Source organism: Engystomops pustulosus, chromosome 2 (assembly GCF_040894005.1).
Source record: "Engystomops pustulosus chromosome 2, aEngPut4.maternal, whole genome shotgun sequence".
Lineage (NCBI taxonomy): Eukaryota > Metazoa > Chordata > Amphibia > Anura > Leptodactylidae > Engystomops > Engystomops pustulosus.
In genome coordinates this window covers 52807057-52820611 of record NC_092412.1, presented here as the reverse complement: position 1 = coordinate 52820611, position 13555 = coordinate 52807057, and the positions used below count along the sequence as shown (strand labels likewise).

Here is a 13555-nt window from a genome sequence, read left to right as displayed (position 1 = left end):
CAGCATCAGTACTTTAGCAGAGAACCCTCCATTGATAGTACCCCCCTTCTAGTGATTGCCGGGCAGAGCAACCCATGAATTGTAAGGGTTGAATTCTTCATCAAAGATCCACAGCGGTACATGACACGTCATGATGTACACTTTACCGTAGAGCTTTCTCTAAATTAAAAAAAATAAATTGTTGATTATTTTTATTTACATATATATTTTTCCCCCCTTATATAGAAGCCTACAGAAAATGTATAAGCTTATTGTTGGATAACTTTTAGGGATATACATTTTTTGGTAAAAGAAGTGCAAAAAAAGTATGGTGAAAGTATGGTAAGTGTAAAAGTTTAGTCTCTTTTCTTCTCTCTGTGAGCCTGGCCCCCCTTCCAGACTCGCATGTACATTATGTGCTGGCACACGTACGTCCTGCACACATGTATTTATGTACACAGGAATGTTGTCCAGGCCTCTCCAGGAGGATGGTCATATAATGACTGAAATTACATTGCCTGGAATGGCACAGCCAGAAGAAGGGGAAAGGGGGGGGGGGGTTAGATTTTCCGTGCTTTCCACTGCAATTCATTCTGTGGTTTGTGAAAAAAAATGTGCTTTATATTTTGTGCGTGGAGTGAGTCACATGACCTGGGTTATGAATAGCAGATTGTAATGAGTTGGTAGTGTAAGTAAGAGAGGAGGCGAGAGCACTCACACAGACACACACATACACACACTCTCTGTGCACACTGTCTGTGCTGGGTGACGGTGGCTACAGACACTCACGCCAGGTACGTGTGGACTCTGCTGGAGGCTGGACTTGTGGACAAGGTGAGTGGCCACTGATGTGACTTGCCGGCCGGGGGACGGACGGACCTCTATTGTTTTCTTTTAGGGAACTTTTCAGGGAGGAGGGAAGATTTCTCATCTCAGGAAGTTAGAGGAGATTTTTTTCCTTCATTAATTGAACCCGGCTGGTTCCCTTTTTTTCCATGTCCTTCTGGTTTTTTGCCCCTTGGTGATCTGTGCCCTCTGTGATCGGGAGCCGGGGCCAGCGTCTATTGACACGTTGCTTTTTTGTTTGGCTGAGGAAGGGCAGAGGTCACGGCTGTCAGCTTGCTCTGTCTAGAAACCTTCTTGCAATCTTTTTCCCATTTTCTTGCTACTCCAGGCTTCCCCCATCTCCGTGACTTTCTCTGTCTTCATACTTAGTTTTCACTACTTCGATTCCATTTCAGCTCATTTCTTCCCTATTCCTTCTTCTTTTCCTACTTTCTGCACTCAAAGATGCTCCAGGTCTTTTACTGCCTAACTCCCTGACCTGCAACCTTAGTATACTGTACATTTACATTCATTTCTTCAGAAGACCATCCCTTTGAGAAGACCATGGTAGATTTCCAGTTTCCCCAAATATTTTAAATAATGTTCATATTCTTTTAGAGGACGACCAACCTTTCAAAGCTTTTTCTTACGGGCCACTTGTACAAGTTGTAGCTTTTTATTGTTGCATTTTCCTTGCCATGAGATAAGGAAAATCCAGGCAACTCTTTAGTCTTATTTTGTGTTATTTACATGTGATTTGATTGATGTTTTATACATTTTTCCCCAAAAAAGTTTCTTACAGTAAGATGTAGGATATATGGCCACGTAAAACCTCCTCTACCTAAAATCTGTCATATGTTTCTTTGCACCTTTAGAGTCGCAGATTGAGTTTGTAATTTTGTGTCATTTAGTTTAGATATTATACCGTATAGGAATGAAAGTAAATCTGTCTTCTCTGGTAATGCAACCCTTAAAAGGGTTAATAGCATGTTTAGTTTTGCTGTATTTCGAGGTGGATAAAGGAATGTAAAACTGTATCCTTCAAGGCATTTGCTATTCTCTATTGGGATTATTTTGTGTACTGGCTATGTGCTCAACTTGCTCACCTTTAACAATTAACCCTTAGTTAGGCTGAGACAAAAAGGATGTCTCATGCAATTCATCAGACTACCAGCAGGAGTCTCCACTGCCATTCATTATTTTCCAGCATGGTTTAATATTTTTATAGTGGAGGAGGTTGAAAAAGAGGGTATTGGGGGGGAAAGGAGGTGAGATGAGGTGAACTCAGAGGAGGGGGGTATTGGCATGAGGGTAAAGCACCCTTTCCTGCTCCGCCTCGTGCCCCCCGGAGCTGTGTCTGACTGGGGCTCTGTGATTTTGTGTGTGGTACCGCAGGAGGATGATGGTAAAAGGAGGGAGTTCGGGGAAGAGCGGTCTAGTGGCCCTGTGATGTGGTTAGGTAACCACAGTATTGGTTTGGTGTGTTGAAGACACTTAGATTGTAGGCAGTGTGACAGAAATGGGAGATTTGCTATGCGGCTCAGTCCCAGGATAACACTTCAAAGTACTAAATTAATAAACTGCGGGTCCTTTGGCTGAAAATTTTGGTTGAATTTATTTCAATTTCTCTTTTTGGTCATTGCTGACTTGTAAATTCTTTTTGGCTATTAGTTTATGTGAAAATATATACAGTACGTATGAACCCATATTCATATACTGGACTGGAATTTGTTACTGGATTTGGCATCTGGAAATGTCGGAGGCTCCCTTCTCCGAAAAGAAAGTTTATTACTCTCTGCCCTCCCATAGCTGTAAATTGTATTGAGTCTCCTGGATGCCTATACAGTGTCCCAACACTGCAGTCTCATTCAATTGCATAGTTTGCATTATGGGTAAATCTATTTTTGCAGCTTATAGTGAACCTTAATGACACTGAATTTCATGAATAGTGATTCCCTAATAAAATCATACTAAGTCCTGAAAAATAATAACTTCCTCAATAGCCAATCTGTCAGTCTTTCTGTAGCGTAGCGGTTGCTGTAGGGCAGTTTATGGAATTTTTTGAGTGATTAACAAAGTAAGGCCCCCTGTACACAAATGTGTTTGGTCCGTGCATGCGACCCGTGTGATTGTCACATAACAAGGACCGAGCACATTGCATTGGATGTGAGTCCTTGCATCATAGTAATATATGATGTAACTTTACAGTTGTAACAGTGTGGGTGCTGCTGTTTGCCCAGCAGACAGGGGCTCCTTGCATCATACATTATTGTGATGCAAGGACTCCCATCCATTGCACTGTTCTCAGTCCATGGGAACTAACCTGCAGTTGACTTATATGCACATCATTTGTAGATTTAATATTTTCAGTACTTTTCTTATGAAGATTTTACTGAATAATAATTATTTAAACATTTTAGGTAAGAATAAGATTTTGTCCACCGAATATTTACAAAATGAATACAGTTGCCTATAAACATATTAGATTAGAATTGATGAAATTGGATGTTTGTTGGGTGAAATTTTACATTGAGCAGCACATCACTACCAACAGAGAAGAAGATACAGGCAGTCCCTGGGTTACGTACAAGATAGGGTCCATAGGTTTCTTTGAATTTGTATGTAAGTAGAAACTGTATATTTTATAATTGTGGATCTAGACAATTTTTTTAGACAATTCTAGACAATTGGAGTTTCACATTTTTTTGCTGTAATGGGAACAAGGATTATCAATAAAGCTTCATTACAGACATCTTACAGCTGATTATTGTAATCTAGGACTATAATAACATCCAGAGAGCATCACCAGGGGTCATAGGGGGCAGATGGGTCCGTCTCTAACTAGGGGTCGTCTGTAAGTCGAGTGTCCTTAAGTAGGGTACTGCCTGTACTTAGGTCTTATTTACAGAACAACAGATCTTTCCTTCAAGAAAAGTTTTGTAAAGGTGGTTTTATTTCATGCATGGTGTCATTACATGGTATGTCCAGCTTGAATGTCGGTAATGGTCAATATGGACAAACTGTGTATGGCTGTATCAGCTAAGTCATAGTTCACCAGATGGTCACTCACTTAACGGATAAGTGTGCACGGAGCCCTTGGAGGGTCCTACCACCGGTATCATACATGGCACATGGTATGAGAAAACCCTGTTACAGGTAAAGCTTACGGTCCAGATGCTACAGGAGGAGTATGAGATCTTCTAGATAACAGTATGAGATCTTCTAGATAACAGTATGAGATCTTCTAGATAAGAGGATGACATCTCCTAGATAAGAGTATGACATATTCTAGATAAGAGTATGACATATTCTAGATAAGAGTATGAGATCTTCTAATTCTGAAAATCTGTAGTCTGCCTAGTTGCCCGATGGGCAATGTAAGTGCGAGGCAAGTAAATCTGTCTTGCCAAAGTATAAAAACCACTAAAGCTATAAGTGTTAGAATGCAGATCTGGCTGCTTCATTGAGAACAAACCAGATCCACTTAGATGGACTTTGGCCACTCGATTTTGGTAGCAAACTGCATTATTATCATCCAAATCATGTAGTCATTGGCCAAGTGTAGCAATCTGTAGTAAGAGAAGATCTTCTGTGTTTCATCCTTTGTCTAGGGACTATATGATATTGTCTGCATCTCTAAATATCTGCGCACATTTACTAAAAAACAGTGCAAACTGCCCTATGTGGAGATAGTGGGGGTCATTTATTAAGGGCCTGAATCACGTTTTTCCGAATATTTCCGATTTGCACCAATTTTCCATGAATTGCCCCGGGATTTTGGCGCACATGATCAGATTGTGGCGCATAGGCACATATGCGGCATTGTACCGCTCCTTACATGAAATAAGGATGTACTATCTTTCCCCATGTTAGGGGCCATACATTACACATTGCAATGGAGAAGGGAGGGATCACCCCTCCTCCTCTCCATCGTGGCTGACGTATACCCGCCCAGCCGTAGCCATGCAGGTGTGTGTCAGTGTGAATGCAGCCAAACACTGATCTAGACAAACGTAATGTGTAGCCTTTAATAGCGCCAAAAACTAGCCAAATCATGTCTGCTTTACCACCGCTTCTAGGTCTTAGATACAGTGTTTGGAAACTAGGACTCAAATTTTAGTATATTGTTGCCAGAAATCTCCATTATTAAAATTGAGATATTTATTATGTTTGTTGCCCTGGACTACATTGATGTGACATGTGTAAAACTTCCAACTATTCAGAGTTTATAGCTAATTTCATTGACATGATAGTCTCATGCTCCCACAGATGTTTATCATCTGATGCCTCGCTTTTACAGATTCGTTGTGGGAAAATCAGATCCATAGCCGTCCACATTAGGTTGTTGTGTAAACTACAGTGTGATTTTCTTTTAATTAGACTGTATTTAGCATGGTTAGATGATTTATGTTTATTGCAGTCAGGGAAGAACATCTTTATTTTATTCGAGGGCAGTTCAAAAAAACCTCTGAATCACGATAGAAAACCTGCAATTACTGTTGACTGAAGTGTGTAAGATCGCTGCTATTTTTAAGCGTGCAACTTGCGCTTGCTAAGTCATACAAATGTGGCCACTGACAACATAGACACTGTCTGAAATCTTCTTAAAGAGGACCTGTCACCCCATTTTTCGGCACTAGGAGCTGCTTACTAAAGTAAGCAGCTCCTAGTGCTTGAACAAACGCCAGTGTAATTGTCGGACAGCTCGCAAAGCTGTCCTATGTATTCATGAGTGGGTGGGGTTGGGGCGTGACTAGGGGCGCGGCAGTCAATGCCGGCCTATGGAGTGAGCGGGGTAGAGGCAGCGCCTCGGACCGCCCCCTCATGAATACATCGGACAGCTTTGCAAGCTGTCCGATGAATACACTATACCCCGCCGCAGTGTTTGATAGCGTTACCGGAGGTTTGATCAAGCGTTTGATCAAGCACTAGGAGCTGCTTACTTTAGTAAGCAGCTCCTAGTGCCGATAAATGGGGTGACAGGTCCTCTTTAAAGGGAACCTACCACCACAAATCTAGCTATAAAGGTAGATCGGGTGGTAGGTGGATCAATGGGACGTGAGGATAAACCTTTTAAGGGCTAATCCTCAAGTCCCCGACCTTTTTAAGTAACTTTTATCAAACTTTTATGCTAATTTTATTATGCGGCTACTGGGGCGTGGAGTAGCCGCCTCTGAGGTTACACGAGGCGGCTACTCCACGTCCGGGTACCCTCTTTTCTCCTCCTACTCACCATCTTCGGCGCGCAGCTGCTCGTAGCTGCGAGCCCTCGTCCGACGATCCTGTAGTCTGCGCATGCGCAGAACAGCGGGCCCGCGCCTGCGCGGTCACTGCTTCGAAGCCGGGGCTGCACAGGCGGATGCGCGCCGAAGATGGTGAGTAGAAGGAGAAAATAGGCTACCGGGGCGTGGAGTAGCTGCCTCGTGTAACCTCAGATGCGGCTACTCCACGCCCCAGTAGCCGCATAATAAAATTAGCATAAAAGTTTGATAACAGTTACTTAAAAAGGTCGGGGACGTGAGGATTAGCCCTTAAAAGGGCTATCCTCACGTCCCATTGATCCACCTACCACCCGATCTACCTTTATAGGTAGATTTGTGGTGGTAGGTTCCCTTTAAAGAAATCTGTCTCAATATCTATCCTTGTGGCATCTTTCTGAGAAGACATTAGAGAGAATGATTCAATTCCAGCAATAGATGTAATGGAAGACCATGGATTTTAGTGGCCATCATGTAGCCAACACAAAAATGGCACCTCACAGATAACAGATAGCTTGTATTATGAGATGAGGTTAACCAGAACTTTAGCAATCAGTATCTATTCCCTATTTGGCAGCCTTAGTTGCTGTATTGTCAATTGGTTAAGTGTGCATGTGCTTCTATTAGGTATTAAGTAAACCCTTGGTGGCAGCATATACCCCTCCTATGAACACAAAAGATTGGGCAGGTGATCTAGTTCCTTTTTTCCCCTGACAGATCAGATAGTCTTGAGTTCCTCCCTCTTAATCTCTGGCCCTGCAAACTTAGGTCCACTTTACACCTGCATTTGGACTTCCATTCCATCACTTAAAGAATAATAATGGAAGTCTAACAGATCCATTAAAATGCCCATTGATTTATATCAGCTTTCAATGGATTCTGTTATTGTCCGTTTGCACCACTTCCACTTGGCCGAAAATTGTATGGAAACTGAAGTGCTATTTTTTTCCATCTCAAATAACGGAAGTGGTGCCAATGGGCACAAATGGTAGCCATTTCAAGTCAATTTAAATCAATGGGCATTTTCACAGATTCATTGATCTGATTGATTCATATCGGTTAAGTGACGAAAGATAAAAATCTCTGAACGCAGGTGTGAATTTGTCCTTAGGTGTATGACAAACAATACAAGTATGGGGGGACTGGCTGTCATCTATTATGTAGGGGGGGGGTCTCCCAACTTTACGTTGATGGCTGAAAGGAGTCAAGCAGAGGATTACTCGATTTGCTTTATCCAGAAAGTCAGAAGGGATAACTTTTGGCCAACAACTATCAAATGTGTATAAGAATGTGTTTCCAACTTTTATTTTTTTTTATAGAGGAGGACACTAATACACTAACTCTAAAAGGGGTGTAATTTAAGTGGACCTTAGTGGGCCCATATGGTGTCTTTGCTCTATATAAAGAGGCTAGTACTATAAATTATGTTTTATAGATGGGGCAATCCTAAAACAGATATGCATTGGGGACCAGCAGCTTCAGATTCCGTCCTGGTCACCAATAGGGAATATTTTCAGAGGTTATCAGCATGACATAATTCCTCTAAGGCTGAGTTCACACATACAGGTGTTGGTACAGGAGGGGATTGGAAAAAAGCAAATGTACAAAGGAAAAGATTAGTACTCAAAAAAACTACTACCAAAATGACTTTGAAATCAAAACCTTACAGCTTCTAATATGACTTTTTCCAGAACATATAAAACATATCTCATATTCACGCAGCTAGAAAAATGTATTAGACTGCGCACATCTGGGGAACAGTAGTAGCGAGAGATAGGAACAATCCGAATCCAGAGCTGTCTGGCTGAGTCCCTCAAGGGCCAGTGACCTGGCAAAGGTTTAGAGTTTCTTTAGTGAGCCTATAATTACTATGTAATATATACAGAAAAACTCTGGGTGACATGTGCGAGCAGGTTTAACAAAAGTTCAGATAACACAGTACATGAGAATTGCAATAAAAGTAAAAATGGAGAGAAATTTCAACCAAAACTTTATCGACATTTGGAAGTAAATTTCATTGGACTCAGCTATTTCAGTGACAATTGAGTAACGTCCTTCACAAACAAAACACATACAAATCACAAAATACAGATTTTTGCCTTTAAGCTTTGAATTCTGCAAATGCAAAATGATCCCCTAACTCAAAATTTCCTTTGTAAATGAGCTACTAACTGTAATGGATACAGTCACATGGCTTATACTTGTAGGCACTGGGGGTGCTGTGTCTTTTTTTTTTTTTGTCTATGTTAGCCGTACAGTTGTGGTGCAAATGCTGTTTTGCGAATTAACATAGGACGATGCAAAGCCACCTTGACATAGACCCTAATAGGCATCTAATTTATTATTGGCATGGACTTGTTTTCACAATAGGACTGAATTAATGTATTGCCATTTTCCATTTAGGAGCAAATTGACTCCAGTCCCCGCCCTGTTCTACTATTTGTGCTGCGAGTTTTGATGGTTATTTTCATCTTTTTATCCGACTGTCGCAAACAACCACCATAGCATAAGAACATTGTCAACAGATTTATCAAGGACATAAAGTCACTTTAATAAATCTGATGAGCAGCGGATCTCTAAAGACAGACATGGGGGATATTTATCATGGCCTCTGCGCCATGTCACATGTGAAAAGTCGCTGGCTGCGTCTATTTCTATGCGTAGAGATAAATGCTGTGCAAGACCTTGCCAGATACATCAAGAAGCAGAAGCCTCTTGATGTATTGGGCTGCGCACGAGCGCCAGCGTATGATAAATATCCCCCATAGAATTGGGGAAAGGAGCCAGCCTAATGATGTATTACTCCCATTGTATATACCTCAGGATCCTGGGATAGTCAAGACACAATGGGGCTCATTTACAAAGGGTCGTGCGCTGCACTTTTGTGCAAAAGTATTTAAGAAGTGTCTGCGCTGCAATTGTGTCGTATGTTTCTTTCATGGCCCAGTGTGGCTCCATCATCAGCAAATCAACTTTGAAGTAAGATTTAAATTGGTTGTATAAAGTCCAAGTGGCAGAGAGCTCTCTACTGAAGTCAAGCTCTCCTCACCTTGGAATGCCTCCTCTGCTGAGAGTGACATCTTTGCATCCAGAGACCATCATAACCTGAAGTCAGGTGAATGGTGTTAACCACAGCAGAGGAGGTGTACTGAGGAGGGGAAAACTAAAACTAATTTTCCGCCTTCATGACTTTATATGCTCTTTACATATCACTTTAAAGTTTCGGTTTTCTGGATGATGCCATTATACTGGGCCTTGAAAGAAACATGATTTGGAAGGTTCATTTCTACTGACAGGTTCCCTTTAAGGTTTTTTTTTTTTTTCTGAAGGAGGAATTTTTATTAAAATGTTAAGAGTTTGTTAAAATAATAAAAGAAGATAGACACTACAAGATAGACATACTACACACAGTAAAACGCTATTTCTTCCAATGACAGTTTGGTTGTGCCCATCAAAATCAGATCATTGATGTAATTGTATTCATATATACCCTGTAGCTGCTTTCCATTGGGTTAGGCAGATACTTGGGAATTGCTACTTCTGTACACATATGTTTTTCTGGTACACGTTTATTTTAATTAGGTTAAATTAGAGAGAACTGGTTTGCAGATTTTGTCATAATACAAGAGTCCTCTGTGGGCATGTATCATCTTGGCATCGTGAACTGGGAGGACACATGGAGGTTGTGCGAATGCTTTCACAAAGTGTATTATATAAACAGCTCAATGTCTCCAACATTACACAGCCCAAGGTTCAGTTTCAAAGAACCGGTGCATAGAAATAACTTATAGAGATTATAGATACAACACACAAGCAGATTTACCTAGGCTTTTACTATCCAGAGGTCTTCCCTGTCATACCCAGTATGATTCACAGCTGGTCTTACTACAAGTAAGGTAGTGTATTATGTATGTTTAGCAACCTGGCCGGTCTAGCTACAAGTCTATGGAGTATGGTATTGTATGATGTATTGTTACCAAACTGTTAATTAACCACAATAAACCCTAGAATTTGGAAACTATATTGAATCTATTTGGAAACATTTATTTTAATCCTATAAAGTTATTATTTCATTCAATATTTCCAAAGAGGGAAAAGATGCCCCCTACCAAGTGCTTTCTTAGGATCCCCACAGCCAAACTACTGCTTATCTAATGTGGGTGAAGTTTTCCAAACTTTCCATTCTAGCAAATTTTGGGGGAAAGAAGGATTAGGCTATTGTATTTTACCATGCTTTTATTTTTTGCCACCAGCAGGGGGCATTGGGCCCGCCGTGTTAGGGGGCCCCATCATCCGACCTGACCTCAAACAGTGGATGATATGCACTATATTATATATATATATATATATATATATATATATATATATATATGTATATATTATGCTGCATGTACATTGTACAGCATAATATGTATATAAGATATATGTGATGTATATATACTGTATATGTGTGTGTGTATCTGTGATGTGTATATGCTGTATTTGTTTATGTTTGCTATATGTGTGTATGTGTGTAAGAGTGTAGAAATATGTGTGTATGAGTGAAGAACTGTATGTTTATGTATATTGGTATAGAAGCGGGAAGGGAGCCTTATTTAGAAGTCTGTTATGAGGCCCTGCCTCTCCTAGTTACACCCCTAGCCACAAGGGATATAAGTCGGCACCAAAGTATCCTTCAGCATCTTACTTCTCTCTTCCTATATACAACATGTGAAAGCTGGGCCATATGTGCATTTTTATGTAGGGACCAAGATGAATCTAAAGTATATGGACAGACTTGTTCTTTCTTTTTTCCAGAAAGAGTAAAGATGGTCCCAATTTTTCTCAGGGGTGGAGACTTCCATGGGCCATGGACTATATTACAATTTTAGGCTACCCTATCTATTTTTTTCAAAATGGTCTAACTTTTAAAACTCATTATGGTAGTAGCTCCAAGCTTACTTAATAGATAAAATCAGAGTCCAGTTCAGTTTTGCAGTTAAAGAACCTTTGGAGGACCCTTCAAAGTATCTAGAAGGGCTGCTGTACACAGATCTATCAGGAGACAACACATGTATGAGTAGTACAAGGCTTGAGATCCTTGTATCTACATAACAGTACCAACCTGTTTAGGTGGTAATGGACACTTGGCGGCCACCCAAATCGGCAAAATTATATTTTGAGACACATCATATCATCCAGCTTCAGAAACCATACACTGCACAACATTTGAAACTCCAATAGATCCTTTATTTCATCCATTTAAATTAGCATGGTGCCAGAGAACATACAAAGCAGGCAGAACAGTGGAAATGGTCTACACTTTTCTGATTGAAACATATCCGAAGGCATAGCCATGTGTGCTCAAAAAACCCTAATGGCTTATTGTAGATCTGCAGTAAATCAAGTTAATCGCTACATAATACTTGTGATCAAAATTGGTGGAAATATCCTCTAAAACACAATGGAAGTGACAAAGTCTTGGTGTCTTGCTATTAGAAGGTTCATGTGTCCATATGGCTCCATAGAGAGTGGCATTAGTTGACGAGTTTCCGCAGTTCTGTCCTTGTAGACCTTTTCCAACCATCTGCAGAAGCGTTCTTTGTTTTTGGTTATCATTGCCAAGAATACTTATTTTCCATTATGAAATGGTAAAGGACTTTACAATAACAATTCTAAAAGTTGATGTGACCACTACTTCCTGGAGAAGCTGACATTGTATGTGCCAAATGGCTGGTAGTGTGAACGTCCACCCGCTTTATATTATATCGGTGAGGCGCTCATGCTGGGCAGAGGACGGGTAGAATGAGCTCATGAACGCCAAGCTTCGGGTATAATGAGTTCATGTACATGGGGTCAACACTTGTGAAGAAAACTGTGCTGCAGGGCAGAATTAATATACAGTGCTACAATTATTTGTGGGGTGCGGTAAAGCTGAAAAAAACAGGGAGGACTGCAGGGCAGGATTAAGACAGAAAAAAGTGCAGCATTTATAACCTCCCGGATCATAACAGGAAATGCAATGAAACAAGGGCTCGTCACGTGTTCTCTCCTACTGTTTGTACATGTTTTTTTGCGAATATTTTTAGCTTTTGCTTGTTTTCTAGTTATATTTATCCATTATTTTCAGGAGTATGGTAAATGTTTACGTGGTCTATCCACCGCAAACGGAAAAAAAATGCTTAAGATTTGTTCAACTTACAATAAAACATTGCGTATGGAATATATCCATAGTTTTTTTTTACACTTTTACACTCTTTCTATAAATATGTATAAATTTATATTAATTACTACTTTGACGCGTGCAGCTTTTTATACCAGGTTATCCTATACTGTGTGGTTTTGGACTTTTATTTCTTACTATATTATTGTCATAAAGAAGTAAGAAGAAACTTATATGTAGAACGCTCAAAGAGCATTTGGATCATCGATGATGCAAAATCCTTTGATATAGACAATGGTTGGAAAATGGATGGGAAAAGCTTAAAAAGAATTAATTTTCATTTTAATGGGAATGTTTTACAGCAATTTAAAGCACCATATACATTGCATTGCATAACGTTGTATGAACAGAATTCTAGAAGTAGCCCCAAAGCAAAGCTGCACATTTTCTAACTCACGGGCCACTGTCTGTTCGTCTAGTATAGAGAATGGTTTTGATCACTGTCTGCCCAACATTTAAAAGTTAGTATCTATGTTCCCCTGATGAAAGGCCGATGTGTTTTGGTCCTGGAAACGCGCCAGGATTTTTTGTACCACAGTGTGTAGGGCATACTAGGGCATCCTAGTCCTGTTGAGGGATAGCTGCGGTAGTGCCCTTGTGAGGGCACACAGTGACCTCTCAAGACGGGTAAGAATGTTCATATCTCTCCTAATTACATCTGTCATTAGAATAGATGTTGTAAATAGTACGTTCTGGCTAGTGCCAAATTTTTACCCTTGTTTATTTTTCTGTTAGTTCTTATATGCATTAGTTTGGTGAAAACTATAGTCCATTCCAGCCCACTGTTGGAATAGGTGAGGGTTACCTATAGTCGTGTGACTTATTCCACCCAGGATAAAAGGGGCTGGTCTCCTATGTTTTTCCTTCTATCTCCTCTTCTAGATTGTTGAACCCTTTTCCCACCTTTGGGTTTGCTAAGAATTCAGTTAATCTAGTGAGAGGAGACCTTCACAGGTCCTATGTCTCAAATATCTGAGTGGTTCCATATTCTAATAATCCATGGGATTCCAATAGTGGGAGTGTTTACCACCTTCCAAGGCGATCGGTAAATTACATCCAATAGGGGTATATGCCAGAAACAAATAGCTCCAGTCTACTTCTGGCTCCATCCACTATATACAGGTTTGTGTGGATAGGTTGTCAGAATGCAAAAACCGATAATGGCAATGGCAATAGGGCAACCCCCTCAATGACTTCATGTGACATCTGACTTGTCAGAGCCAGACAGGACGGCTTTTATCATTTGTGGCACATGCTTGCTTGTGATTTGTATTATCATGATCTAGACCGA

General features: G+C 40.5%; 1 protein-coding gene across 1 annotated transcript in view; it reads left to right on the top strand.

Annotated features, from left to right (window-relative positions):
* Positions 1-654: 654 nt before the first annotated feature.
* Positions 655-13555, top strand: part of RARG (retinoic acid receptor gamma) — a 122801-nt gene continuing 109900 nt past the window's right edge. Inside the window, exon 1 of the mRNA XM_072134612.1 lies at positions 655-813. The gene's annotated coding sequence lies outside the window, so the exon portion shown is untranslated. The remainder of the gene's footprint in view (positions 814-13555) is intronic.